Consider the following 27,537-nt stretch of genomic DNA (forward strand, 5'->3'; position numbering starts at 1 on the left):
GGTCCTTGCTGGGCACCCGGGGGCAAGAGCCACACTGGATCTCATCGCTCGGAGATTCTGGTGGCCTGCGTTTCGTAAGTCGGTTGAGGGTTTTGTGGCAGCTTGCGAGACTTGCGCTCGTGCCAAAGTCCCTCATTCACGGCCATCAGGTCCTCTCCTTCCCTCACCCATTCCTTCCCGTCCTTGGACACATCTGTCCATGGACTTCATAACGGACTTGCCTCGTTCCTCGGGGAAGACTGTGATTCTGGTGGTGGTGGACCGTTTTAGCAAAATGGTGCATTTCATCCCTTTTCCTGGTTTGCCCAATGCTAAGACGCTGGCGCAGGCATTTATTGACCACATTGTCAAATTGCATGGTATTCCTTCAGACATAGTCTCTGATAGGGGCACGCAGTTTGTTTCCAGATTCTGGAAGGCTTTCTGTTCTCGCTTGGGGGTTCGGTTGTCATTCTCTTCTGCTTTCCACCCGCAGTCGAATGGCCAGACAGAGCGCGTCAATCAGAATCTAGAGACATATCTGCGCTGTTTTGTGGCGGAGAATCAGGAGGATTGGTGTTCTTTTTTGTCCCTTGCTGAGTTTGCTTTAAATAACCGTCGTCAGGAGTCCTCTGATAAGTCACCATTTTTTGGTGCATATGGGTTTCATCCGCAGTTTGGGACTTTCTCGGGAGAGGGGTCTTCTGGTTTACCTGATGAGGACAGATTCTCCTCGTCTTTGTCATCTATTTGGCAAAAGATTCAGGATAATCTAAAGAGCATGAGTGAGAGATATAAGCGTGTGGCAGATAAGAGACGTGTGCCTGGTCCGGACCTGAATGTTGGTGATCTGGTGTGGTTGTCTACCAAGAATATCAAATTGAAGGTTCCCTCCTGGAAGTTGGGTCCTAGGTTTATTGGGCCTTACAAGATCCTGTCTGTCATCAATCCTGTTGCCTACCGTCTTGATCTTCCTCAGACTTGGAAGATCCATAATGTTTTTCATAAGTCCTTATTGAAACCTTATGTTCAACCTATTGTACCCTCGCCTTTGCCTCCTCCTCCGATTATGGTTGATGGAAATCTTGAATTTCAGGTCTCTAGGATTGTGGATTCTCGTCTTGTCCGCGGTTCCCTCCAGTACCTCGTTCATTGGGAGGGTTATGGTCCTGAGGAGAGGATGTGGGTCCCAGTGACGGACATTAAGGCCACTCGTCTCATCAGGGCTTTCCATAGGTCCCATCCTGAGAAGGTGGGCCCTGAGTGTCCGGAGTCCACTCGTAGAGGGAGGGGTACTGTCACACCCAGACAGTTGAGAAGCTCTGACAGGAGCCTTTCAGATCCTCCTCCTTGAATTTCTTTGTTTTGGTTGAGTTCCTCATCTCGTTAGTCTATCTCAGCTGTCATGCAGTAGGACTGATTGCTGCCCTTTAAGTTCCTCCCCAGAATGCAGTAGTGTGCGGCTTATACAACTTCCTGGAGTGTGTGTGCATGCTGTTTCTATTCCTCAGTCCTCTGCAAGATAAGTGCTGTTCCTTTATTTGTGATTTTCTGTCTGCTGGATTTTCAGGTGACCCTGACTCCCTCCGTGTCTATTGTAGGGAGCCGGTGGTCGTGTCCCCTCACTATTGTAGGGTCTTCAGGTATTAGATAGCCGAGGTACGTGGATATGCGCCCATCCACCTTTGGGGTGTTCGCATAGGCTGAGCAATTAGGGAGAGTGGCAGGTCTCATGTAGGGGTCTCCCTTTTGTTCCTTAGTTGTGGATCCAGTGAGTCATATATTGTATTGCATAGTCTTGTTTCCTGTACACCATCCGTGACAGAAGCATTCCATGTGAGCCAAGCTGTGAGTACATATCCAGAGACCAGGAGAAGCCAAATTCCTCCTCAGCTAGTCAGGCCCATACCAATCAGAAGACAGACATGTAGTGTCCCACTAGGTAAAGGTGGGCACTGCACAAAAGGGGTTAATGTGTCTTTATTACATTTAATGTTATGTGTATGTGTAGTGTCCCGCAATACCCTGCAGGTCTGGCGTGCTGCATATGCATTTCCCTGTGTTAGCTGGTGTCAGGCCTGTCAGGGTGTAGTTTAGCCTCCCAGACGTTAGAGGGAGATAGAGAGCCCTAGATATAAATAGGAAGGCCCAGACAGGGGAGTGGTAGTTCATTCCAGGGGACTAGAGGAGTTACTTCGTCCACCTGAAGCTCCTGAGGCTAGGATTAGCTCAGTAGAGACACCCCAGTTGCAGGACAGCACCTCCTGGGAGAAACCCGCAGTCCTTCCTCATCCAAGCAAAGATAAGTAACACTGATGGGCAGAGGCTATATAGGAAGCAAAGCAAGGATTTAATACGAGAGGAAGATAAATATATATACCAAGGATTTAAGCCACCATTTAGGCATCCGGGCCTTGGGATTGAAACCAGACAGGAGTTCTAGAAAAGGACAGTGTACGCTATTTCTGAGGAAAGGTACAACCTGATTCTGAGTGCATTGTGGATTTACCCTCTGAGTATCTTGCAAAATTAATACCTGCCATCGTGTGGAATAAAGCCTGCTTGTAAAGCTGTGATCTAAAGGACTGTGTTACCTTCTGTATGTACAAAGTTGGACTGTTCAGTAAAGCAACGTTTGGTTCACTATACCACCTGTGTACCTCAGTTATTCCAACTATAAATCGGAGTGCCACCGTTACAGGCACTGGCGTCACGAATCCAAAAGGGACCTTACCCCAGGCACTCAAAATACCTGTAACATCCAGGGCACCTCATCCACCATCAGGCCTGGTCCCTACAAACAGAGTGTGCCCCAGAGGAACTGTGTCTACCTCTCCTTCACTGCCGCATGCCTGCCCAGGGTTCTCCAATACAGTGAGCAACCCTCGATTGCCCATAACCGTGACCTCGCTTCGCTATACCCTGCAGGTCTGGCGTGCTGCATAAATTGGCGTCACAAACAGGATTTACGGAACATTCCTGCGCCATTGCGGATATAAAACTGTGTGCTAAAAAGATTGCCTTAAAGTGACCAAGCCCTATTGTTTTATTCAAAATTGCTGGGCCAAAGAACTGTCATAATTAGCGGTGTGAAGATAGTGTTTTCTGGACTGTTTGCTGCTTATTTGAGTCACCGCTTGCTGTCAGTGAATAGACAGCCATTTTGCCACGTAAACCTGAGGTGGATTGCGAGTGCGCCTGGTGAGCTGTTTGGCGCGGAAAAAAAAAGGACTTTGGCGCCAAAAGAACCAGGCGGAGTCATCACCCAGCCGGCGAGGAGGAAGAACGCCACCCTGTCTGGAGGAAAAGGTGCCGCCTACCTGAGTCCCGGAGCTACGAGAGGCCGCGCCCACCTGCTGACGCTGTACGCAGGACGTCCGACGCCCGTAGCCACGCATCTCGCGAGACTTGGAGCGAGCACCACCGGAGCGAGTACCGGTGGTTTTTTCTGGAAAAAAAAAAGTTACTACCATTGCCGCTCCGGTCCGCTCCGCTACATTTAAAGGGCCATACCCACCTAGCAACACCATGTCTACACCGGAGGAAATCGGACAGGTGGCCCCAGTCGTGCCTTCTGGAGTATCCCCAGCCGACCCTAGGGCCCCTGCCGCCGCGGCACCGCCAAGCCTGATGCCGCTAACTATGTCGTATTATTTTGGGGCCCCCTGGTTCCCACGTTATTCAGGGGAAGCCCACAAGTTAAAGGACTTTAGGGAGCAGATACTGGCCTTGTTCCGGCTTTATCCCATAAATGCCGAACAGCAAATGGAGATCCTCCTAGCTCCGTTGGAAGGGGCCGCCCGCAGGGAAGTCATGTCGTGGCCCCGCTCTGAGAAAAGTAGCCTGGAACAGATCTTTGATCGCTTGGGCACCACGTTTGAGGCCAGAACGGTGTCAGAAGTTAAAATGCGTTTCTTCAGCAGAAAGCAGCAGCCTGGAGAGTCGCTCCGCGATTTTGCCCTGTCCTTACAAGAGACACTGAGAGCGGTAGTCCAAGTGGATCCTAAAGAAGCTGAGGACCAGGACCGGACTCTTAGAGAGCAATTCATTGCGGGCGTAAGTAATGAGCATTTAAAGGGCCAGCTACGCATGTTGTCAGCTCAACACCCCCACTGTGCATTTCTGGACTTTAAGGAATTGGCCATCAGTATATTAGGCCAGAACCCTGCTCCAGGGCCAGCAGCCTCCTATGAACCCCAGGCTTGTCAGCCAAAGACTGTTAATGTGGGGTCTGCAGGGGTCAGTCAGGCCACCCAAGCTCCAGTCACAGATGTAGTGGCAGCCCTCATGGAGCAAGTGAACCATCTTACTCTAAGTCTGAAGAAGGTGTGCAAAAAGATAGAGGAATGGGAGAGACCATTGTTACTAGAAGATGAAGGTCCTTTTCCTCCAAGGCTCCCACCTGCATATGGAGACGTATACCCAAAAGAGCCTGATGGGCGACCGAGGTACAGGCCCAGAAGTAGAAAACAGCCTGTCTGCCACCACTGCAAGAAATATGAACATACTGAATCAATGTGCTGGCAGTTAAACGGGCAACCCCTGAGGCAGAGGACCGCCCCTCGGGAGGTAGAACAGTAGGTCCAAAGGATCCAAGCTGGATGCCTAAGTATGTAGGATCCCGTTCAAAAATTAATATATGTATCAACGGGATACCCTTTGAAGCCCTCTTGGACACTGGGTCACAGGTCACCATCATTCAAAGGCCTGCCTTTGATAAGTTCTGGGATCCAAGTCTTCTCACCCAACCACCAGAGTCCTGGCTAGATATCATTGCCAGCAACGGTAAGCCAGTGAAAGTGCATGGGTATTGGGAACCTACCCTTCAGGTGGAAGAAGCCACCTTACCACAGCAAGGCGTAATTGTGGTACAAGCAGGAGAAAAAGGAGGACACCCTGTGATCTTAAGGACTAACGTTCTAAAAAATTGCTACTCCGAAGTGCTTGAAGCATTGAATCAAACTATATCTTCAGCCTCACCTGCTTCCAGAAGAGTTATTCAAAAGACTATTAGTGTGCTGTGTGCTCAACAAAGGTTCGCCAACAAGAAAGGAGAAATTTGCACTGTCCGGATCCGGGATAACCGGCCGGTAATTCTGCCTCCAAATTCCCAGATCATCCTGTGGTGCCGTGCTGTGTTAGGGATCCAGGGCAAGGACTATCAAGCCCTAGTGGAACCTATTCCCTTTGAAAATCATCCCTTTATACAGACAGCCAAGAGCCTGGTGACCGTGTCTCAAGGTAAAGTGCCTGTCCGTTTAATTAACTTTGGTGATCATCCCGTTACTCTCCTTAAACACTGCCCCGTTGCTCAGCTTTTTCAAGTGTCTTTCCAGGATGTGATTCGTCTGCCTGCCACGGAGGCGTTCCAGACCACACAGAGCAGCAGCACCCCTACAACATCCTGGTGGGAAGAACTACATGTGGGGAACAAATCCACCCCCAAAAGAGCAAATAGAGGGAGTCCTGAAGCTGGTGAAGGAGCACCACCAGGCCTTCAGCAAACACTCCACGGACTACGGAGAGGTCAGTGTAATCAAACACACCATACCCACTGGCTCTCATCCTCCTATTAAGGAGAGGCACAGACCCATACCACATACTACATATCAGTCTGTGAAAGAGATGATAAAAGAGATGAAAGACTCTAATATAATCCGGGACAGCCATAGTCCCTGGGCTGCGCCCCTAGTTCTTGTCCGAAAAAAAGATGGCAGCATAAGGTTCTGCGTGGATTACAGAAAAATTAATCAAATCACCCACAAAGATGCATATCCATTGCCACGCATTGAAGAGTCCTTGACTGCCCTGGGGTCATCAGCCTATTTCTCCACCTTGGACTTAACCAGTGGGTACTGGCAAGTACCCATGGCCCCAGAGGATCGAGAGAAGACTGCTTTCACTACACCTATGGGCCTGTTTGAATTCAATTATATGCCGTTTGGACTGTGTAATGCTCCAGGAACTTTCCAGAGGCTGATGGAACGTTGTTTAGGCCATAGGAATTTTGAGACTGTACTCTTATATCTGGATGACGTCATTGTATACTCCAAGACGTATGAGGACCATTTAAAGCACCTGGGTGAGGTGTTTTTTTAAGTTCTTGCTAAATATGGCCTCAAAATCAAGCCATCCAAGTGCCACCTACTGAAACCAGCGGTCAAATACCTTGGGCACGTTGTCAGTGCCGAAGGAATACAGCCTGATCCTGATAAACTTGCTGCTGTCCGCAACTGGCCTACTCCAACGACCGTGAAAGAGGTGAGAAGCTTTCTCAGTTTTGCAGGGTACTACAGGCGTTTCATCCCGCATTTCGCACAAATTGCGGATCCCATCCAGGAACTGTTGAGGGGGCATCCAAAGAAGAGCCCGAAAACCCCTATTCCTGTTGAATGGAACCAAGAACGAGAAATTGCCTTTCAACTCCTAAAGAAGAAGTTGACTGAACCCCCTGTTCTGGGTTACCCAGATTATCAGAAGCCGTTCCTCCTCTACACGGATGCCAGTAAAAGAGGCCTGGGGGCCGTGTTGGCTCAAGTGCAAGATAACAAAGAGAGGGTAATTGCCTATGCCAGCAGATCCCTGAAGGGAGCTGAAAAGAATGACCAGAATTACAGTTCTTTCAAGCTGGAGTTTCTTGCCTTAGTGTGGGCAGTGACTGAAAAGTTCAAAGACTATCTCGCTGCCACACCGTTTGTTGCCTTCATGGACAATAATCCGCTGGCGCATCTGAACACGGCCAAATAGGGGCACTGGAGCAAAGATGGGCCTCCCGCCTTGCCAACTATGACTTTACTGTGAAGTACCGGGCAGGCCGCTCCAATGATAATGCTGATGCCCTGTCGCGGCTTCCCACTACAGAGGCCCCAGATGAGCTAAAAGATGCCTGGGAAGAAGTGGAAATGCCTGCGTTCTACAATAAATTCGCCCAGCAGGATAATATCCGTACTGAAGATCTCCCTGCTGCTGATCCTCCCTCATCAGATGATCCTGAGTCCAGAGGCGATCAAGAAAGATGGATTAAGCTCCAGTCCGAAAGTAGAGTCCTCGGTGAACTGCTCAACTTCCTTACCAGTGGGAAAATCCCTGAGAGAATCCACAGGAAGAGTGCAGACCCAGAACTAGTGAGACTGTGGAGACATCGCCACCAATTATTCCTTCAAAGAGGTCTGTTGCTCAGAAGGAGTCTGGATCCAGTGTCTTGTGATAGAGTTTACCAAATTCTCCTGCCACGTCGGGATGCCAGCCTGGTACTGGACATGTACCACAACCAGTCCGGACACTTCGGTGTGCAAAAGACCGAGGCTACCATACGGAGGAGATTCTATTGGATTGGGATGAGAGAGGATATCGAGAAATGGTGCCGAGAATGCACTGCCTGTGCTGTGGGGCGGACTGAACGCCATGACCAGAGGGCGCCTCTCCATCCTATTGTAAGTACAGCTCCTCTAGAACTTGTCGCGATTGATCATGTGAAGTTGGAGCCGAGTCGCTCTGGGTATACTTATGCCATGACTATAATTGATCACTTCACCAAGTTTGTCGTAGCAGTGCCTGTGAAAGACCTGACAGCCAAGACCACAGCGGAGGCGTTCTGGAAGCATTTCCTGTTGCCCTACGGCTGCCCAGAGAGGATCCTCACGGACCAAGGGTCTGCGTTTGAGTCACAGCTGTTCCAGGAGATGTGTCTGCTGCACAACTGCCAGAAAGTCCGGACCACCGCCTATCATCCGCAAGGTAACGAAAAAATGAATAAGACTCTCATTGAAATGCTGAGAGCAGTACCCCCTGAGACGAGGGGTGATTGGCCTACTCTGTTGCCGCAGCTCATGTACACTTACAACAACACCATCCATTGTTCCACCGGTTACACCCCGTTTTATTTGATGTTTGGCCGACAAGGGAGATTGCCTGCGGATCACTCCCTGGGTGTCCAAGTACCGGATGTAATCAACCCACTGCCCAGGACCGATTGGGTAGTGGAGCATCAAAGGCGTCTCCTCAATGCTAAGGAGATTGTCCAAGAACGGATGGAGATTGTTCGTGAAAGGCAGCAGAAGGACTATGACCAGACTGCCCATGCGGGACCCCTGGCTCTGGGAGACAAGGTATGGTTGAGAAACAACCACCGGACCAGCAAGTTGGACAGCAAGTGGGAAAGGATTCCCTACATTATTACTGCCATACCCAATGCTGCAGCCCACATTTACCAGGTCTCCAGAGAAGGAAAAGGTCCCCAAGTCGTTCACAGGAACCGTCTCAAGTCCTGTATAGAAGGAGAACCAGTGGCGGAGGAGATGGAGCCTGAGCCTTCTGAGGAAGAATTGCCGGCTCCGCCTATGGACCCTATGCAGGCTGTGGAGAACTTGATCCACGATAAAGAGCCACTCCACTGGGCCCTCACGCCTTGGCTGAATTTGCTGGTTCCTGCTCCTGTTCCTGTTGGTCTCCCGTCTCAGGGGACTTCACCTCCGAGAGCTCCTGAAGAAGTTCCAGAGGCGGTGAGCTCCCTTGACCTTCCTGAGTCCAGGCAGGAAGAATCTCTGCCACTAAGGAGGTCTACACGTTCTACCAGGGGACACCCACTTGTGAGGTTTGAGGACTACATCATGGGCCCAGGTAGCCCCTCACGGGAAACCCCTGTTTAACCCTTGTTGCAAGCCTGGGTACGGACTCATGTGTTCCTTTGAGCCTCCAAGGACTTATGTTTATTTATGTTTTCATGGACTATCCTGGTTATTAATACGCTGCACCAGGTCAGCGCCCCTGTTCCCTTCCATTATCCTGAGAGAAGAGAACGACGCCCCTTTTCACCATTCCCTGCAGTTATATTGGTTGTCAATGTTTGTATTGTTGCTGTGATAATTGCCATGTATGCCGGTTCTCATTTTGTCTTTCAGGCTGCAGTATCCAGCCGGGCAGGGCCCCTCCATGTTGCGCCGAGGTAAAGGTGGGCACTGCACAAAAGGGGTTAATGTGTCTTTATTACATTTAATGTTATGTGTATGCATTTCCCTGTGTTAGCTGGTGTCAGGCCTGTCATGGTGTAGTTTAGCCTCCCAGACGTTAGAGGGAGATAGAGAGCCCTAGATATAAATAGGAAGGCCCAGACAGGGGAGTGGTAGTTCATTCCAGGGGACTAGAGGAGTTACTTCGTCCACCTGAAGCTCCTGAGGCTAGGATTAGCTCAGTAGAGACACCCCAGTTGCAGGACAGCACCTCCTGGGAGAAACCCGCAGTCCTTCCTCATCCAAGCAAAGATAAGTAACACTGATGGGCAGAGGCTATATAGGAAGCAAAGCAAGGATTTAATACGAGAGGAAGATAAATATATATACCAAGGATTTAAGCCACCATTTAGGCATCCGGGCCTTGGGATTGAAACCAGACAGGAGTTCTAGAAAAGGACAGTGTACGCTATTTCTGAGGAAAGGTACAACCTGATTCTGAGTGCATTGTGGATTTACCCTCTGAGTATCTTGCAAAATTAATACCTGCCATCGTGTGGAATAAAGCCTGCTTGTAAAGCTGTGATCTAAAGGACTGTGTTACCTTCTGTATGTACAAAGTTGGACTGTTCAGTAAAGCAACGTTTGGTTCACTATACCACCTGTGTACCTCAGTTATTCCAACTATAAATCGGAGTGCCACCGTTACAGGCACTGGCGTCACGAATCCAAAAGGGACCTTGCCCCAGGCATTCAAAATACCTGTAACATCCAGGGCACCTCATCCACCATCAGGCCTGGTCCCTACAAACAGAGTGTGCCCCAGAGGAACTGTGTCTACCTCTCCTTCACTGCTGCATGCCTGCCCAGGGTTCTCCAATACAGTGAGCAACCCTCGATTGCCCATAACCGTGACCTCGCTTCGCTATACCCTGCAGGTCTGGCGTGCTGCAGACAGAGCAGAAGATAAATACCTGCCAGATTCTCCGGGCATAGAGTATAGGAGCAGAAGAGGCATTAACCCCTGCCATACATTGCCAATACCTGCTGGGACCTAAGGACTATTGTTGTACTCATATGGATTTATGCTGCACCCATTCAGTAAAGACAAGTTGGATCATATTACCTGTTTGGATCTCATTTACTATTACCCAAGTTCCTCAGTTGCTCCTATTAACAACACTCAATTTATTGCAAGTGAGCCAGGATTCAGGAGTCCAGCCGTACCAAGGTAGGAGACACCGTTGACATTATACAGAGACATTATCCCCCTCTGGCATTCCTCACCTGGTACGTGAGTTATTACATCTTAAAGGGCCCTGAGACTATAACCTGCGCACATTGCAATTGGCGTCACAAACTAAAAACCATTAATTTTGCGCCAGTGTGCATTAGTCACAATCCGGCTTACTGCACATGCTGTTTGCGGACCCATTCCCTTGAATGGGTCAACGATCCGCAAGATACGTTCCGCACTGCAAAAAAATAGAACATGTTCTATTTTTCTGCGGTGCATAGGCACGGGCCGAAATCCCACGGAAGCGATTTGTAGCGCTACGGAGGGCTTCTGATCCGTGCCTCTGCTCCACTGCAAATCTTGTGGATTGCGGACCCATTCAAGTGATCCGCAGTATGGCCTGCACACAGCCGGTGCCCGTATATTGTGGACCCGCTGTGTACAGGCTGCAATACGAGCATGGGGCACATGTGAATGAGCCCTAATTTGCACCAGTTTACAGGTGAAAACCTAGACAAATCTACAGCAGCTCTGAGCTGGCGGTGAATGCACCTAATATACGACGAGGCCTGCAACTCGCCATAAACCAGTCACATCCACCGGCTGTGCTGGAGATTTCAGAGACCGGCATAAAACTACAATCTATGATAAATCTCCCACAATGCTTTTCTATCACTCGCCTTATAGACCTGTCTGACCTCCACCCCTGGGCGCAACCTCAGTATCCACACTACACCGGACGCTGCTGCCGCCACCGGTGGTGCCCTGACAGCAGCTGCCCCATGTGTTTAGGAGATTATTAGCTTTATTATAATGGAGCCCCCTATAGTCCCTGGTCCTGCAGTATCTGCCGCCATGTGTTTAGGAGATTATACTTTATAATAATGAGCCCCCTATATTTCCTGGTCCTGCAGCAGCTTTCCCTATGTGTTTAGGGGATGATACATTTTATTATAATGGATTCCTCTATACTTCCTGGTCCTGCAGCAGCTGCCGCCATGTGTTTACGGGATGATACATTTTATTATAATGGAGTCCTCTATATTTCCTGGTCCTGCAGCAGCTGCTACCATGTGTTTAGGAGATCATATACTTATAATGGATTCCTCTATACTTCCTGGTCCTGCAGCAGCTGCCGCCATGTGTTTAGGAGATCATATACTTTATTCTAATGGATTCCTCTATATTTCCTGATCCTGCAGCAGCTGCTACCATGTGTTTAGGGGATGATACATTTTATTATAATGGAGTCCTCTATACTTCCTGATCCTGCAGCAGCTGCCTCCATGTGTTTAGGGGATGATACACATTATTATATACTTGATCAGGAGCTAAGTCTAGTTCTAGAATATTGAGCGGCAACAATCACTCTCATTATAGTCTCTGTTTGAGGACAAAATCCAGACAAAAGACAAACACCACAAAATATTGTTTTTCCAATATTTTTTTTATTGGAATAGCAATAAGCAACATTGTAATAAAACATTACTGGCCCTTTAATTAATCAGGGATCACAGTGACTCTCAGGTCAGGCCCGGGGGAGACCACAGGACTAGCTGCGGTCATTCAGACCAGTCCACCACTGTCCTGAGATGAGAGCCTCGAGATCCAAAGATCCAGAGGAAGGCGAACAAACCCCCCGGAGAGTTCTACCTCAGGGGGGAAAAAAATTCCTTCCTGACCCCAGATGTGGCGATCGGATTTCTCCCTGGATTAGATCTGCCCTGCTGCATATTGCTGTATATATGTATTATAAAGCTCCGGAGAGCTGACCCTGGAAAGAAAGAATCAACCTGCTCCTAAGAGCTTACAATCTAAGATACATTACATGCCCTGATCTTTAGAGCTTACAATCTAATATACAGTAGAAACTCTGCTCCGAAGAGCTTACAATCTAATATACAATTCATGGCCTGCTCCTCAGATCTTACAGTCTAACAATCTCTTACAATCTATAGCACTAAGTGAAGTGTCCTCTTCTGCGTAGACTTGTCCTCTTCTAGCTTTAAAGCTGAAATGACCCAAGATGATTCTGAATTAGAATTTTGTACATTCTGCAGCAAGTGTGATGTCATGAGGTGTTATGCTGTCATGTGCCCTGTGATGTCATGTGGTGTCTATGATGTCATCAGCCTTGTGATCTCATCATAGCTGCCAGCCAAACAATCAAGTACATGATCACCATGACAGATTTGTAAAAGTACCAGTGTCAGGAAAATCTTTCTAGTACTGCACCTGTATAGCACTACATCACAGCACGGCGTGTAAGAGCCACAATATATATTGGTAAATGTCATGGCTCTTATTTAAAGGGATCATTTAGCTTCATTATGTATCAGCTACTGCTCCATGTGCTAAAGGCCTACACAGGATTCCACACTGGGCTTCCTGGCAGCAATAACCTACTAGTCCCTAGTCACCCCCTTATCCAACAGGACCCAAAGCAGTTGACAGCGGAGAGTTAGAGAAGTGATTAAACACCACAAACCCACCCAGGACCACCCACTTATTGTCAAGGCTTACATTAGCCCTGCCCATTTTGGGCTCAGGAAGGCCCAAATTTGCAGGGACTTTCTCTGAAACAGGCCCTTCACATTGGAGACAGTTGGCAGCCATTCATGTATAGTATTACATAGTTTGTAAGGGGCCATGAAATAAAATCTGTGTCGTGGAGAGGCTGTAACATCCCCCATTGATAACAGCTGATCGCTAAGAAGTTCTCATGTAGAGAAGCGGTTGTCCAGATGGGATAATTTCCGTAAGGCCAGGATCATACATGCCATATTTTGCACTTTTTGAAGGAACAAAACTAAGGGGGAGATTTATCAAACTGGTGTAAAGTAGAACTGGCTTAGTGGCCCATAGCAACCAATCAGATTCCACCTTTCAGTTTTCACATCTCCTTTGGAAAATGAAAGGTGGAATCTGATTGGTTTCTGGTCAACTATACTAGTTCTACTTTACACCAGTTTGATAAATCTCCCCCTAAGTGCCCAGATGCTCACATTTTCCATAAAGTAAGACCAAGGAACATTTCTTATACATTTTTTTTTTTTTGGGGGGGGGGGGGGGGGGGTTAATGGCAGAGATATATCTGTGCTTACTTTCACCCAAGGGTTGAATTTTGCTACCCTAGTCCCGTTTCTGAATTGCCTGGCCATGGACAATTGGTTTGTTTGCACCCCAGCCGGGATCCTTGCCCCAGTTGCCACTCCTAAACTATAGTTCTGGTTAATGGCGCAGTTCTGTACTTCACTGCACACCCTCCAGCTGCATGATATGCGATGGCCTGAGGTCTTAGCATTGAGTAAAGGCCTACATACCTGGATATGTCCTCTTCAAGCTGTCAAGCTCAAGTGACACAAAATGGTTCTGGTTTAGAACTTTGGTCATTCTGCACCGATTATGACATCATATGGTGTCTGTGATGTCATGTGCCCTGTGATGTCATCATAACTGCCACTGTTGTTATAGTAACATGGTGTGGCCTGTGATTACTTACTTGTAGTTAGCAATACTTTTTTTAGTGTTTCTGTGTACACCGAATGTATGGCTTCCTTCAGAGGTATACACTAGTGTTGGGCGCGCATGCTCGTCCGAACACCATTTTGATTTGTGTGCTCGAGCGCGATGCTCGAGTCTCCTCCCCGCATGTTTGTTGGCTGCTATGCAGCCAATAAACGTGCGGGTAAGTGCTGGCAGTCACTCTAATGTCGTAGTCATGTTAGTTACTGGCAATACAGTGATTGGCTGTTGGCTTTTAAGGACTATTGTTTTATCTGGCTGCAATATATATTATTAGCTCAACCTGCGCTAAATTGTGTGCAATTGTTTAGCCGCTGCCGACAGTGAAACAACCTCTTCTACATCTGTTGTGTTATATTTGCGCACCCTAAATATCTGTGACATTTCATTTCTTCGCCGCTGGTGACAGCGACATTACCTGTGCTACCTGTGCTCCTGTATAACGCTTGCCCATCCTAAATATCTGTGACATTCAGTTAAAAAATTTTGTGCATACACTTACAAAACCCGCGCTACTGTACGTGTGACATACTTGCAAGCATATATACTCAGGGTTAGCAGTAAGGGACGGGGAAGTTGCCGTGATGCTGATGGTGCACGCAGAGGCTGTGGCGGTGAAACTGTGCCTGCTACCAGAGCATAAGAAACACATTCATCCCCGATACCTAGCTTCATGTCCCAGTTTGCAGGGCGGCGCAGGACACCACTCTCGAAGTCACACCAGTGCGACCAGGTGGTCAGTTGGATTGCAGCAGATAATGCTTCCAGTCGGTTAAGCACCACCCTGTCTTCCACAAAATCCAGTCTCAGTAGCCAAGAGTCTGGTCAAAAGAATCCTCAACCCTGATCCTCCTTCCTCCCACCATGGAGAGTCTTCGCACAAGGTGGATGATGATAATGAGACACAGTTGCCAATAAGTCAACCGCAATTAGTGTCTCAAGAGGTTCATGATGAGGATAAGACACAGTTGTCAATAAGTGAGGTTCTTGATAGGTCAACAAGTCAGGAGGATGACCAGAGTGAGGAAGTGGAAGAGAAGGTGGTGGACGATGAAATCAATGACCCAACCTGGAAAGGTGGCAAGCTGAGCGAGGACAGCAGTATAGGCCACACCAAACAGGCCCACAACTGTTCCGCGGAGCACCCCCTTGCGGCAATCTCCCTTGTCAAGGAGTAGATGTTCCGCAGTCTGGCGCTTTTTTGAGGAAAGTACGGATGATAAAAGAATTGTCATTTTCAACCTGTGCCGTGTCAAAATTAGCAGGGGCGTTAACACTAGCAACCTTGCCATCATCAGCATAATCCGCCACATGGCATCAAAGCACCCTAATAGGTGGGCCGAATGCCTGGGTCCACAATCGGTGTCTGCAGGTCACACCACTGCCTCCTCTTCCCATATGTTACGTTTTGGCCAATCCCCTGTCCAAGACGCAGGCCCGGATGTCTTCCGCCCTGCACCTTCGCAAGCACCATCATCTAGCACATCCACTTCTGTGCCCCAGCGCAGCGTGCAGATGTCCATATCCCAGGCCTTTGAACGAAAGAGCAAATACCCAGCCACCCACCCACAGGCCATAGCACTAAATGCGCACCTTTCCAAATTGCTGTCCCTGGAAATGTTGCCATTTAGGCTTGTGGACACAGAGGCTTTCCACAGCCTGATGGCGGCGGCCATCCTTCGCTACTCAGTCCCCTGCCACCACTATTTTTCCCGGTGTGCCGTCCCCGCCTTACACCAGCATGTGTCCCGTAACATCACCCGTGCCCTGACCAACACAGTTATTGGGAAGGTCCACTTAACGACTGACACATGGACAAGTGCTTTTGGCCAGGGACGCTACATTTCCCTGACGGCACACTGGGTGAACGTTGTGGAGGCTGGGAGCGAGTTTTACCCTGGGATGGCACAGATGCTACAGACACCAAGGATTGCGGGCCCTACTTCCATCAGGATTTCCGTCATCACCTACATTAGTGGCTGAAATCCCCCCTTCTCCTCTTCCACCTCCTCCTCCACTTCCACCTCAGAATTCTCATCTTGCAGCACCAGTCAGACATCAGTCAGTAGCTGGAAATAGTGTAGCACTGCAGTGGGGAAGCAACAACAGGCCAAGCTGAAACTAATTTGCTTAGGTTACAAAAACCGCACACCGCCGCAGAGCTGTGGCAGGGTATAAGGGACTAGACTGAGCTGGCATGGTTGTGTCTGATAATGGCCGTAACTTGGTGGCGGCTTTGGAGCTCAGCAAGCTCACACACATACCATGCCTAGCCCACGTGTTCAACTTAGTGGTTCAGTGGTTTCTCAAAACCTACCCCAATTTGCCTGAGTTACTGGTGAAGGTGCGCCACGTTTGTGCCCATTTCCGAAAGTCATCTACAGCTGCCGCCGGTCTGGCAACGCTGCAGCAGCGCTTGCAATTGCGCTCACCGACTGTTGTACGACGTGAGCACGCGCTGGAACTCCACATTACACATGTTGGCCAGGCTTTGTGAGCAGCAGAGGGCAGTAGTTGAATACCAGCTGCAACATGGTCGTCGCCTTTCCAGTCAGCTTCCGCTCTTTACAAGCGACGAGGTGGCATGGATGTCAGATCTCTGTGAAGTTTTACGCAACTTTGAGGAATCAACACAATTGGTGAGCAGCGATGCCGCTATTATCAGCGTAACCGTGCCACTTCTGTGTCTACTGAAACGCTCGCTGCTCACAATGAAGGCGGACGCTTTGCATGTGGAACAGGTGGAAATGAGGGAAGACAGTACACAGGGTGATAGCCAGGCCACCCTCTGTTCGTTTTCTCAGCGCAAATTGGATGATGATGATGAGGAGGAGGAGCCCGAGACGGTTGCCCCTGCTACAGAGGGTAGTATCCATAGCAGGTTTATTCCATCTGTTCAGCGTGGATGGGCCGAAGAGGAGGAAGAGGATGAGGAGATTGAGAGTCATCCTCCTGATGAGGACAGCGAAGTCTTGTCTGTTGGGACTCTGGCACACATGGCTGACTTTATGTTTGGCTGCCTTTCCCGTGACCCCCGTGTCATATATGCATTTTGGCCAACACCGATTACTGGTTGTTCATCCTTCTCGACCCCCGCTACAAAGAAAACTTATCATTTCTCATTCCTGTGGTGGAGAGGACTAGCAAAATGGTGCAATACCAGAAGGTCTCTGTCTCTTTTCACCGGCACCTTCAACAGAAATTTTCCCACCCTCCCGCCCCTTTTATTGTTTTCTCTATGATGGTTTTTCTTACATTTCTTTCTGTTACAGTTGTCATAGTTTAAGTCACAGCTGGAGGTCGGTGGAAATAAATTACTAAGACCGGAGGAGAAGGCGGACTTGCCCACTGTGGTTTTCGTGGGGCATATCGCTTCTCATACTCCTGGAAGTGGTTTCTGGTGAGAAGAGTTTGGTGTTTTTGGTGAAGAAAATGGTTAAAAAAGATAAATAAAGCTGTGACCGATCCTCACTCCACAAAACATGTGCCTCTGTCGTTATTTGGTTTAGGCGGGGAAGACATGTTAAGCGGTTGGGTTTTAGTTATCTTCAGTCTGGTGTCTGCGATGTGTCTTTCACGGTGTCATGGCTTCCAATGTTAAGTGAGGAACAGAAAATGCCAAACTCAGAGCAAAATCCTTCCTGTTAGCCCCAATTAATGGTACTGATTCATAAATAGCATAGGACCCCCTTCAGCAGAACCTAAAATTTCTGGTCTCAAAATTGACTTCCTTTTTAGTAAGTGCTCATACACATGAGCGTGTGTGACCTGTGCCCATGCTGCGGACTGCAAAAAGTGGTCTGCAATGCGCGGGTACCGGCCGAGTGCATGCTGTTTGCGGACCCATTCCCTTGAATGGGTAAACGATCCACTAGCTACGTTCCGCACTGCAAAAAAATAAATAGCACGGACCAAAATCACACGGAAGCGATTTGTAGTGCTACGGAGGGCTTCTGATCCGTGCCTCCGCTCCACTGCAAATCTTGTGGATTCGGGACCCATTCAAGTGATCCGCAGTATGGCCTGCACACAGCCGGTGCCCGTATATTGTGGACCCGCTGTGTACAGGCTGCAATACGGGCATGGGGCACGTGTGAATGAGCCCTGATTTGCACCGGTTTTCAGATGAAAACCTAGACAAATCTACAGCAGCTCTGAGCTGGCGGTGAATGCACCTAATATACGACGAGGCCTGCAACTCGCCATAAACCAGTCACATCCACCGGCTGTGCTGGAGATTTCAGAGACCGGAAAAAAACATCAATCTATGATAAATCTCCCACAATGCTTTTCTATCACTCGTTTTATAGACCTGTCTGACCTCCACCCCAGGTGCAACCTCAACATCCACACTGCACCGGACGCTGCTGCCGCCACCGGTGGTGCCCTGACAGCAGCTGCCCCATGTGTTTAGGAGATTATTAGCTTTATTATAATGGAGCCCCCTATAGTCCCTGGTTCTGCATTATCTGCCGCCATGTGTTTAGGAGATTATACTTTATAATAATGAGTCCCCTATATTTCCTGGTCCTGCAGCAGCTTTCCCTATGTGTTTAGGAGATCATATACTTTATTATAATGGATTCCTCTATATGTGAGATTGTGAAACAGCTATTTCTGCATAATGTCTGTACTTAAACTGTCATTTGGCATTCCGGGCACTAGAGGCCACTGTTTTGCAGCTACAGCCAGCACACTCTGAGATTTGAATATGATGATTACTCAACCTCAGCCGTGTTAGCCCCCCCATATCAAAATTTTTTAACAAAACATATGCAGTTGGTTAGATCTTTGTTAGATCAATTGTTTGCGTTAGATCTCATACAGAAGTAGCGATATTATCAGTTATTTGCAGGGGGGCTAACCCGTCATCAGCCCCCCCTTATCAAAAAATTGACCAAACAATTAGCTATTTTGGAAGATATTTATTAGATCAGGTATGATCAACTAGTTGTTTTGTTAGATCTCACATAATTACAGACTTATTAAGTGATTAATGAGGGGGGGCTAGCCCCCCCACATGCAATTTTCATGTAAAATTTGATGCAGAGTAATAGGCCTTCGTTAGATCGGGTAAGATCGAGTAGTTTCAATGTTAGATCTCATATAATTACAGAGATATTTCACATGAAAACACAGATATTAGGTAGTATTATTAAATAGGGGGGCTAGCCCCCCCCCCCCCCCCCCCGACATGCAATTTTCGGGTAAAATTTGATTAAGACTAATAGGCCTTCGTTAGATCCGGTAAGATCAAGTTATTTCAACGTTAGATCTCATTTAATTACAGAGATATTATGGATATTTGGTATTACGTCAGGGGGGGCTAGCCCCCCCCCACATGCAATTTTCTGGTAAAATTTCATTCAGGCTAATAAGCCTTCGTTAGATTTGGTAAGATCAAGTGGTTTCAACGTTAGATCTCATATAATTACAGAGATTTTTCACATGAAAACACAGATATTAGGAAGTATTAAATAGGGGGGCTAGCTCCCCCTAATGTAATACCAAATATCCATAATATCTCTGTAATTATATGAGATCTAACATTGAAACCACTTGATCTTACCGGATCTAACAAAGGCCTATTAGCCTGAATCAAACTTTGCCAGAAAATTGCATGTGTGGGGGGGGGGGGGGGGGCTAGCCTCCCTATTTAATAATACTACCTAATATCTGTGTTTTCATGTGAAATATCTCTGTAATTATATGAGATTAAACATTGAAACCACTTGATCTTACCGGATCTAACAAAGGCCTATTAGCCTGCATCAAATTTTACCAGAAAATTTAGACTTGATCTTACCGGATCTAATGAAGGCCTATTAGCCTGCATCAAATTTTACCAGAAAATTACATGTGGGGGGGCTAGCCCCCCCTGACGTAATACCAAATATTCATTATATCTCTGTAATTAAATGAGATCTAACGTTGAAACCACTTGATCTTACCGGATCTAACGAAGGCCTATTAGTCTTAATCAAATTTTACCCGAAAATTGCACGTGGGGGGGGGGGGGGGGGGGGGGGGCTAGCCTCCCTATTTAATAATACTACCTAATATCTGTGTTTTCATGTGAAATATCTCTGTAATTATATGAGATCTAACATTAAAACCACTTGATCTTACCGGATCTAACGAAGGCCTATTACTCTGCATCAAATTTTACCAGAAAATTGCATGTGGGGGGCTAGCCCCCCCTCATTAATCACTTAATAAGTCTGTAATTATGTGAGATCTAACAAAACAACTAGTTTATCATACCTGAGCTAAAAAATATTTTCCAAAATAGCTAATTGTTTGGTCAAGGGGGGGGGGCTGATGACGGGTTAGCCCCCCCTGCAAATAACTGTTAATATCTCTACTTCTGTATGAGATCTAACGCAAACAACAATTGATCTAACCAGATCTAACAAAGATCTAACCAAAACCATATGTTTTGTTCAAAAATTTTGATATGGGGGGCTAACACGGCTGAGGTTCTCCTCTGTCTGGGTGCCGGGGCCTAAAAATATCTGACAGTGGCCTGTTCCAGTGGTGGGTGACATGACGCCTGATTCTCTGCTATGGGACCTCTCTCCTCTGTCTGGGTGCCGGGGCCTAAAAATATCTGACAGTGGCCTTTTCCAGTGGTGGGTGACATGAAGCCTGATTCTCTGCTATGACATGAAGCCTGAATCTCTGCTATGGGACTTCTCTCCTTTGTCTGGGTGCCGGGGCCTAAAAATATCTGACAGAGGCCTGTTCCAGTTGTGTGTGACATGAAGCCTGATTCTCTGCTATGGGACCTCTCTCCTCTGTCTGGGTGCCGGGGCCTAAAAATATCTGACAGTGGCCTGTTCCAGTGGTGGGTGACATGAAGCCTGATTCTCTGCTATGACATGAAGCCTGAATCTCTGCTATGGGACTTCTCTCCTTTGTCTGGGTGCCGGGGCCTAAAAATATCTGACAGAGGCCTGTTCCAGTTGTGTGTGACATGAAGCCTGATTCTCTGCTATGGGACCTCTCTCCTCTGTCTGGGTGCCGGGGCCTAAAAATATCTGACAGTGGCCTGTTCCAGTGGTGGGTGACATGAAGCCTGATTCTCTGCTATGACATGAAGCCTGAATCTCTGCTATGGGACCTCTCTCCTCTGTCTGGGTGCCGGGGCCTAAAAATATCTGACAGTGGCCTTTTCCAGTGTTGGGTGACATGAAGCCTGATTCTCTGCTATGACATGAAGCATGAATCTCTGCTATGGGACTTCTCTCCTTTGTCTGGGTGCCGGGGCCTAAAAATATCTTTCAGAGGCCTGTTCCAGTGGTGGGTGACATGAAGCCTGATTCTCTGCTATGACATGAGCCTGATTCTCTGCTATGGGACCTCTCTCCTCTGTCTGGGTGCTGGGGCCTAAAAATATCTGACAGTGGCCTTTTCCAGTGTTGGGTGACATGAAGCCTGATTCTCTGCTATGACACGAAGCCTGATCTCTGCTATGGGACTTCTCTCCTTTGTCTGGGTGCCGGGGCCTAAAAATATCTGACAGAGGCCTGTTCCAGTGGTGGGTGACATGAAGCCTGATTCTCTGCTATGGGACCTCTCTCCTCTGTCTAGGTGCCGGGGCCTAAAAATATCTGACAGTGGCCTGTTCCAGTGGTGGGTGACATGAAGCCTGATTCTCTGCTATGACATGAAGCCTGAATCTCTGCTATGGGACTTCTCTCCTTTGTCTGGGTTGCCGGGGCCTAAAAATATCTTTCAGAGGCCTGTTCCAGTGGTGGGTGACATGAAGCCTGATTCTCTGCTATGGGACCTCTCTCCTCTGTCTGGGTGCCGGGGCCTAAAAATATCTGACAGTGGCCTGTTCCAGTGGTGGGTGACATGAAGCCTGATTCTCTGCTATGGGACCTCTCTTCTCTGTCTGGGTGCCGGGGCCTAAATATCTGACAGTGGCCTGTTCCAGTGGTGGCTGACATGAAGCATGATTCTCTGCTATGACATGAAGCCTGAATCTCTGCTATGGGACCTCTCTCCTCTGTCTGGGTGACGGGCCTAAAGATATCTGACAATGGCCTGTTCCAGTGGTGGTTGACATGAAGCCTGATTCTCTGCTATGGGACCTCTCTCCTCTGTCTGGGTGCCGGGGCCTAAATATCTCACAGTGGCCTGTTCCAGTTGTGGGTGACATGAAGCTTGATTCTGTGCTATGGGACCTCTCTCCAATTGATATTGGTTAATTATTTTTATTTTTTATTCATTTCCCTATCCACATTTGTTTGCAGGGGATTTACCTACATTTTGCTGCCTTTTGCAGCCCTGTAGCCCTTTCCTTGGCTATTTTAGAGCCTTTTTAGTGCCGAAAAGTTCGGGTTCCCATTGACTTCAATGGGGTTCGGGTTTGGGGCGAAGTTCGGGTCCGGGGCGAAGTTCGGGTCGAGTTTTGATCCCGAACCCGAACATCCAGGTGTTCGCTCAACTCTACCCTCTAAGATTTCAGACAACTTCTCTCTAAATTTTGCCCCACTTTTTGACAAAATAAAAAAGGATCTGCTGGCTTGGAAGAACCTACCGTTGTCGTGGTTTAGGAGGATTCACACATTAAAAATGAATGTTCTACCACGGATACTATATCTCTTCTGCACTATCCCTATTCCTCTTCCTTGCGGTTTCTTTAGGGCTTTCAGATCATCGCTCCTGAAGTTCATTTGGGTGGGGTCCTCCCCCAGACTGGGTTGGCGTTATCTGGTCCGGCACAAGTCGAGGGGTGGCGTGGGGGTCCCAGACCTACAAAAATACCTTAGAGCGGCAATCCTCTTGTATGTGTTAGATTGGTTTCACAGCGGGTGTGTGACAGAATTGCTGTTTCATTCGGTCTTACCTCATTCTCTGGTCCTATGACCCCTATTTTTAACAACCCTGACTTCCCCTTAGGGGTAGGAAGGTGTATGCTGTTAGGTCTCCAGAGTGGTGTCTCAGCTAATTGTGAACAACACCATCCGCCCACTTGGTTATTTCTTGGAGGGCCACACCAAAGGGGCTTGGTTTAGCTACAATAGTTTGATAAACTTCATATCTAAGCTGGGCCCCATTGATACACTTACTAGGGACTTCACTCTTTTTGAATCTCTCTGCCTTCAAACTACGTCACCTACGCATTTAGTGTCTCTGGTCTACGGGCTGCTCCTGGAGGAGGAAGGGCCCCCTTCTTCCCTGCCATATGTGAGGGCGTGGGAGAAAGAACTGGGTAAATCCTTTTCCGCCGAGCAATGGGGAAAGGCATTCGCGTTATCACATAAATCATCCATCAGCTGTAGTTTGCAAGAGAAGAATTTTAAGATCATGTCTAGGTGGTATAGGACTCCTGCTCTCTTGCACTCTTTTTACCCGTCATGCCCAAGCACTTGCTGGCATTGTGAGCAAGAGACAGGCACCATGGCTCACATTTGGTGGTATTTTAGCCGATTGATTCTTTTTTGGAAGACCTTGAATGATCTGTATGACCGGGTTAGTGGCATCTCTATACAGTGGACACTAGAAGGGACGCTGTTGTGTATGATCCCTGGTTCTGTATCTACCCTGAAAAGGTGGTCTCTTGCGCTTCTTCGTGTGGGCCGCTCGCCTGGTCATACCTAGATACTGGAAAACTACTACTCCCCCTTTTTTAAGTTGTTTTATGATGCATATTGTATTATGTTGTTTATTTGTATATACGCCCCTTGACCCCAATGAAGGTAATTTGGTCTCAGGGGCCACTCCCACTTATGTAATTGTCCTGTGGGTATTTATAACCTCACTTAATGGTGTATGTGCATGCTTGACAAAGGCTATTTGAGCCGAAACGTTGCATCCGGATTAAATTCTACCACTTTGGACGTGCTGTCTCCATTTTTTTTTGTTTTTTCATCTCTTTGATATGTACATTGGATTAGGGGCTTTTTTACCACCCCCTGGAGACATGCACCCACCACATTGACACTAAGGAGTGCTGTCCATCCCTGCATTGCTCTGTTAACTTCATTCTCAGGGTCAGTATGTTTATAGCGATAAATACTTTTTGTTATAGATTTTGTTGTGTTTTAATTTTTCTTTGCATCATCATTCTGACCCCCATAACGTTTTTGTACATATGAGCTGTGTGGGCTCAATTTTTGTGGGGCAGTAGTTTTTATTAATGCCATTTTGGGTTGTGATTACCATATTTTTTGCCCTATAAAATGCACCTGCCCATAAGACGCACCTAGGTTTCAGAGGAGGAAAATAAGAAAAAAAATATTTTTCATCAGATATCAGATCACACCCCTAATCAGACCCCCCAATGTTAATCAGACCTCAGATCTGACCCACAAAATTAATCAAACCTCAGATCAGACCCCCACTGTTAATGAGACTCCCAATCAGACCCCGAGTATGTCTAAGACCTCATATCAGACTCCCAGTATTGATAAGACCCCCAATCAGATCCCTAGTGCTTCTAAGAACTCAGTTCAGACCCATGGGGTGTCTCAGACCTCAGTAAAAAAAATAATAATCAATTTACCTCTTCTGCATCAGAAGATTATTTCACCTGGGAGATCCTCCTCCTGCCGTGTTATGGTGACCTAACGTCGCACAGCGTGAGGTCACAGAATAAGTCACAGATAGAGTTTAGCGAACACCTGGATGTTCGGGTTCGAGAAGTTCGGCCGAACTTCCCGGAAATGTTCGGGTTCGGGATCCGAACCCGACCCGAACTTCGTCCCGAACCCGAACCCCATTGAAGTCAATGGGGACCCGAACTTTTCGGCACTAAAAAGGCTGTAAAACAGCCCAGGAAAGAGCTAGAGGGCTGCAAAAGGCAGCAACATGTAGGTAAATCCCCTGCAAACAAATGTGGATAGGGAAATGAATTAAAATAAAAATAAAATAAATAAAAATTAACCAATATCAATTGGAGAGAGGTCCCATAGCAGAGAATCTGGCTTCACATCAGCAGAGAATCAGTCTCTTCATGCCATAGCAGAGAATCTGGCTTCACGTCACCCACCACTGTAACAGTCCATTGTCATATATTTAGTCCCCGGCACCCAGGCAGAGGAGAGAGGTCCCATAACAGAATCTGGCTTCATGTCAGCAGAGAATCAGTCTGCATGTCATAGCAGAGAATCATGCTTTACGTCACCCAACACTGTAACAGTCCATTGTCAGATATTTAGGCCCAGGCACCTAGGCAGAGGAGAGAGGTCCCGTAACAGAGAATGTGGCTTCATGTCAGCAGAGAATCAGTCGGCATGTCCTAGCAGAGAATCATGCTTTACGTCACCCACCACTGGAACAGGCCACTGTCACATATTTAGGCCCAGGCACCCAGGCAGAGGAGAGAGGTCCCATAACAGAGATTCAGGATTCATGTCAGCAGAGAATCAGTCTTCATGTCATAGCAGAGAATCAGGCTTCACGTCACCCACCACTGGAACAGGCCACTGTCAGATATTTTTAGGCCCCGGCACCCAGGCAGAGGAGAGAGGTCCCATAACAGAGATTCAGGCTTCATGTCAGCAGAGAATCAGTCTTCATGTCATAGCAGAGAATCAGGCTTCACGTCACCCAACACTGGAACAGGCCACTGTCACATATTTAGGCCCAGGCACCCAGGCAGAGGAGAGAGGTCCCATAACAGAGATTCAGGATTCATGTCAGCAGAGAATCAGTCTTCATGTCATAGCAGAGAATCAGGCTTCATGTCACCCACCACTGGAACAGGCCACTGTCAGATATTTTTAGGCCCCGGCACCCAGAAAGAGGAGAGGTTCATTCAACTTTGGGTTGCCCCGCATTATAATGGTAAAATGAAAATAAAAATAGGATTGAATGAGGAAGTGCCCTGGAGTAGAATAATATATTGTTAAGGGGAGGTAGTTAATGTCTAATCTGCACAAGGGATGGACAGGTCCTGTGGGATCCATGCCTGGTTCATTTTTATGAACGTCAGCTTGTCCACATTGGCTGTAGACAGGCGGCTGCGTTTGTCTGTAATGACGCCCCCTGCCGTGCTGAATACACGTTCAGACAAAACGCTGGCCGCCGGGCAGGCCAGCACCTCCAAGGCATAAAAGGCTAGCTCTGGCCACGTGGACAATTTGGAGACCCAGAAGTTGAATGGGGCCGAACCATCAGTCAGTACGTGGAGGGGTGTGCACAGGTACTGTTCCACCATGTTATTGAAATGTTGCCTCGTGCTAACACGTTCCGTATCAGGTGGTGGTGCAGTTAGCTGTGGCGTGGTGACAAAACTTTTCCACATCTCTGCCATGCTAACCCTGCCCTCAGAGGAGCTGGCCGTGACACAGCTGCGTTGGCGACCTCTTGCTCCTCCTCTGCCTTCGCCTTGGGCTTCCACTTGTTCCCCTGTGACATTTGGGAATGCTCTCAGTAGCGCGTCTACCAACGTGCGCTTGTACTCGCGCATCTTACTATCACGCTCCAGTGCATGAAGTAAGGTGGGCACATTGTCTTTGTACCGTGGATCCAGCAGGGTGGCAACCCAGTAGTCCGCACACGTTAAAATGTGGGCAACTCTGCTGTCATTGCGCAGGCACTGCAGCATGTAGTCGCTCATGTGTGCCAGGCTGCCCAGAGGTAAGGACAAGCTGTCCTCTGTGGGAGGCGTATCGTCATCGTCCTGCGTTTCCCCCCAGCCACGCACCAGTGATGGGCCCGAGCTGCGTTGGGTGCCAGCCCGCTGTGAACCTGCTTCATCCTCATCCTCCTCCACCTCCTCCTCATCCTCGTCCTCCTCGTCCTCCAGTAGTGGGCCCGGTCTGGCCACATTTGTACCTGGCCTCTGCTGTTGCAAAAAACCTCCCTCTGAGTCACTTCGAAGAGACTGGCCTGAAAGTGCTAAAAATGACCCCTCTTCCTCCTCCTCCTCCTGGGCCACCTCCTCTTCCATCATCGCCCTAAGTGTTTTCTCAAGGAGACATAAAAGTGGTATTGTAACGCTGATAACGGCGTCATCGCCACTGGCCATGTTGGTGGAGTACTCGAAACAGCGCAACAGGGCACACAGGTCTCGCATGGAGGCCCAGTCATTGGTGGTGAAGTGGTGCTGTTCCGCAGTGCGACTGACCCGTGCGTGCTGCAGCTGAAACTCCACTATGGCCTGCTGCTGCTCGCACAGTCTGTCCAGCATGTGCAAGGTGGAGTTCCACCTGGTGGGCACGTCGCATATGAGGCGGTGAGCGGTAAGGCCGAATTTACGCTGTAGCGCAGACAGGCGAGCAGCGGCAGGATGTGAACGCCGGAAGCGCGAACAGACGGCCCGCACTTTGTGCAGCAGCTCTGACATGTCAGGGTAGTTGTGAATGAACTTCTGCACCACCAAATTCAGCACATGCGCCAGGCAAGGGATGTGCGTCAAACCGGCTAGTCCCAGAGCTGCAACGAGATTTCGCCCATTATCGCACACCACCAGGCCAGGCTTGAGGCTCACCGGCAGCAACCACTCGTCGGTCTGTTGTTCTATACCCCGCCACAACTCCTGCGCGGTGTGGGGCCTGTCCCCCAAACATATGAGTTTCAGAACGGCCTGCTGACGTTTACCCCGGGCTGTGCTGAAGTTGGTGGTGAAGGTGTGTGGCTGACTGGATGAGCAGGTGGAAGAAGAGGAGGAGGAAGCTGAGTAGGAGGAGGAGGAGACAGGAGGCAAAGAATGTTGCCCTGCAATCCTTGGCGGCGGAAGGACGTGCGCCAAACAGCTCTCCGCCTGGGGCCCAGCCGCCACTACATTTACCCAGTGTGCAGTTAGGGAGATATAGCATCCCTGGCCGTGCTTACTGGTCCACGTATCTGTGGTTAGGTGGACCTTGCCACAGATGGCGTTGCGCAGTGCAC

This window comes from Bufo bufo, chromosome 1 (genome assembly GCF_905171765.1).
Source record: "Bufo bufo chromosome 1, aBufBuf1.1, whole genome shotgun sequence".
Classification (NCBI taxonomy): Eukaryota; Metazoa; Chordata; class Amphibia; order Anura; family Bufonidae; genus Bufo; species Bufo bufo.